The following is a 4,058-nucleotide window of genomic DNA, read 5'->3' as shown; positions in this document are numbered from 1 at the left end:
TGGGCCTCGTCCACTCATTGCCAATTCGGTTTTAAGCTTTGGAAGCCCATAACAAGCCCTAATTTAACATGGTATCAGAGCCCGAATACACGCTAACCCATTAATTAATCCGGCCCAGAAAGAGGGCCGATCACCCCATTAATTGATGGCCCAAAAGAAGGCCCAATTCCATTGAGATAGCTAGAAGAGCATTATCTCGAGGGGGTGTGATGGATTCTGTCGAGATTAATGGCTAAAAGAACCATTATCTCGAGGGGGCGTGTGGAGAAAAGATCCCACATCGGAAGATGTGATGGGACTTGAGTAATATATGAAGGGTTAGGGTCAATCCATTCATTGCCAATTGGTTTTGAGTTGGAAGCCCATAACAAGCCCTAATTTAACAAATAAGACCACAAATATTTCAATTAGGAAATCTTATTTACTAAGTTTACTACTATAAATTTGTATGTTTGTTCGTTTTTCATCCATTGAATCAACCCACCGACTCAAATTTTCAAAACCTTTATTCTGCAAATGTAATTTGAGTAGACATATAAACAAACACGTTTCTAAACTTTCTATAATTACATAAAATATTCAGAATTACATTTGAAACTACGAATATAATTCTTTACAAACCATAATTATACCTTCTTATGTAGTTGAAATTATGTATATTATATAATTTTTGTTTTGAAATTTTCATAATATACACATTTGAAAACACGTTATATACTTTATAATAGCACTAGCTGTTATTTACCTTTTCATGTATTTTCAATTAGTATTATTTTTCTTGAAACTTTGAATATGTTATATATTTTGTATATCACTATCCGAAAATAAAATTGTAAATAGTAAATTGAAAATTTAAGACGTATCCGAATCAAAAAGACTTCATAATTTAGCTGAGATATGTATTGTCGCTGTTTTTATAATTTCTTTCCTAAAGTTATTTTTTTATAATTATATTGTAATTGTGAAGAGCTTTAATTCTGCAAATATAATGTGCGAAGAAACATATACACATACACGTTGATTTTCTCCCAAATACACTTGTCAACACGTACTCAGTTCTTTACAGAAACACGTCTTTAAACTTGCTTTATAATTTCTTTCCAAAGATCGAGTTAATTTTTTGTGTGTGTAATTATATATTTTGTACACACAAAACAATGGGAAAAAAAATACAAAGGCTGTTAGTTAATTATACAAGAGTATCGTCAAAATAAAACAATTTTACTAATTAAGTCTCAAGCTCAAAAACCATTGATATGTTTTTTTTTAACAAGAGTGATGAAATATTTAGACCTGATTTTTCTTGAACCATTTAATATGAACCATTGATCGTTCGTCAGTACTCTTCAGTTCATCGGTTATATTACCATTTTTATTTTTGCTTTTTGATCACAAACTTTACTACTAGGTTGGTATATATGTATTTCTTCTTTCTCATCCATTATATGGACTCAAATTTTCAAAAGCTTTAATTCTAAAAATATTAATGTGCGTAGAACTTATACACATACACGTTTCTAAACTTTCTATAAATACATAAAAATTCAGAATTCACATTCGAAAACACACCATGCTCTAGATTAGTAGAAAATACTTCATTATTGTTTGTATCTTAAAATCATACAAATTACGAAAAGAAAGATAAATAACATGATAACCCATATATTAATTATTTCATAACAGATTTGAAAGTTTAAGTAAACAACAAATATTGTGAAATTACTATTAATTATTCTTCTTTACTTTGTCATCCGATCTAGCTTGCTTACTTCTTTATTTAGAAAAAGATGCATCTTTGTCGTCCGCAATACCTTTGCTTAATTTCTTGATCAAATTCTAATAATCCAATAAGCATTTTTAATTATTCACTCCAAAAGAAAATAGTAACATATATGTATTGTTATATTTAATTAAGAGCATCTAAATAAACAGTTTACCGTCAATTTTTCAGTATTTTCTAGATTTGCTTTGAATATACGACGAGTCTCATCGTCAAACTTCTTGAGAGTCTCGGTCTCAAACCTTGCTGCTATAGACATGTCGTTCATAGCTTTGTTGTCAAACCAAACCTAATTATTTTATAGAAAAAAAGTGAATTATATATAGAACAATGGATATATATACAAAATCTGTTAATTGATTATAAGAATATCATCAAAATGAAACACTTTTACCATCTCCTGTTTAGCCTTTTTCTCCATTGTTTCTGTGATACGATCCATTTCAGCCACAATCTCAAGAATCTCATCATTTGTAAGAACCATTTTCTTGATTTGTTTGGTACTACTGAACAAGAATTATGAAACACTTTATGTTCTAGTTTTTTTTTCTTTGCTCTTCTTCTCTTTATGTTCTTCCTAATGTTTTGATCCTCTGGTTTATATAGAGAATTATTATAGATGTAGTGTGTGTCAAGTGGGTGAAATGCATTTAGTTATGTATTCTGTGTTGATGTTGTTTCCATGCACAAAAGTCTTTGATATATATTACCATTTTTATTTTTGGTTATTGATTAAGACCACAACATTTTCAACTAGGAAACTCTTATTTACTAAGTTTACTACTAAATTTGTATATATTTCTTCTTTTTTTCATCCATTAGATCAAACCACCGACTCAAATTTTCAAAACCTTTATTCTGCAAATGTAATTTGAGTAGACATATAAACATACACGTTATGTTTAGATTAGTATGTGGTCAACATTTAAAGTTATTTTTGTTGCTCTAAATTGTTTCCTTGGTTAGTTAACGCACAGAGGCATTTTAATTTTGTGGCAAGATCAGCCACATGCAACAGAGTACTTGTTGAGCTAAGGAATGCTAAAGCGATCTCCAGCTCTGGTACAGTCAAGTTCTTTGTAATACATGAGTAACAAAAGTCTTTGAAATTATACCATATTCTATTTTGCTTTTTAATTAAGACCACAATAAGTTTCTTGATAAGGAAACTTTTAATTACTACGTTTACCACTAATTAAGTTTGCGTACATTTCTTCCTTTTTTCATCCATTAGATCAACACCGACTCAAATTTTCAAAAGCTTTAGTTCTGCAAATGTAATGTGTGCGTAGATATCTAGTCAATGGTGCCTTTAGTGAAGTTTAATACAGAACTCTTGCCCTAATCAAACTATACTTGTAATTACTAATGGTTTATTAGCACACCAAATTAATTAACTTAGTATACATAAAATATTTCAAGAAGGTTGAAATAAATGGAAGGATAATTTCTTTGATTATATAGAGAAAATATAACCATCGGAATAGAATTACGCGTCTCTTTTGTATCTAATTAGAGAAAGTACGTACCAATTAGAAAAACACAAGTCAAAAACCATTTGAAGAAATCTGTTTAATTATGTGTTTTCTTCATGGTTAGTATATATATATATATATATACATATATGTACCTTGATTTATATTACTATAAAAACATAGTACGTATTAGTCGACGAAAGAGAATAGAAGAGGGAAACCCATTATAAACTATTTAAGATTAATACTTCATTTATTGAAAACAATGATATATGACATGACAAACCATATATTCATTGTCCTACTAAGACCTATATCAAATTATTTCATAGATGGTTTCTAAGGTTGAAAATAAACAACAATAATACTAAAATTACTAATAATTAATTCTTCTTTTCTTCTTTGTAATTTTTCATGATCTGAATCCGATCGCGGTTTATTCCTCTATTTAGAAGAGAAAGCTTCGTCTACTTCCTTGATCATATCCTAAAATTTCAATAATCCGATTAGCATTTTTAGTTATCAACTCCAAAAGAAAATAAGAATTAGCATGTATAAATTAGTTGCATTGTTATAAATAATTAAGAGTATCTAAATGGATATATAATTTACCTTCAAAAGTTCATCAGTTACTTTGTCTGCTTTTTCGATACTACGCAACTCAGCTAGAAGGTCGTCGAGTAGTTTTAATTCCCCATCCTATTTTATATAAAATAAATCTGATTATATATATGTTGAATACGCAAACCAATGGGAATATATATATATATATATATATATATATATATATATATTAATATATT

At 28.7% G+C, this 4,058-nt stretch overlaps 1 long non-coding RNA gene across 1 annotated transcript; it reads right to left on the bottom strand.

The window, feature by feature from the left end:
* Window positions 1-1,800: 1,800 nt before the first annotated feature.
* Window positions 1,801-2,231, bottom strand: LOC111829655. The gene is made up of 3 exons (XR_002833030.1): window positions 2,175-2,231; window positions 1,938-2,069; window positions 1,801-1,836 (listed from the first exon to the last, which is right to left on the bottom strand). It is a non-coding gene; the product is annotated as an uncharacterized LOC111829655 (long non-coding RNA).
* Window positions 2,232-4,058: the final 1,827 nt, after the last annotated feature.

This window comes from Capsella rubella, unplaced genomic scaffold, assembly GCF_000375325.1.
Source record: "Capsella rubella cultivar Monte Gargano unplaced genomic scaffold, Caprub1_0 scaffold_7, whole genome shotgun sequence".
Classification (NCBI taxonomy): Eukaryota; Viridiplantae; Streptophyta; class Magnoliopsida; order Brassicales; family Brassicaceae; genus Capsella; species Capsella rubella.
Note: the sequence above shows the minus strand (reverse complement) of the source record. Positions and strands in the feature narration are given on the sequence as shown.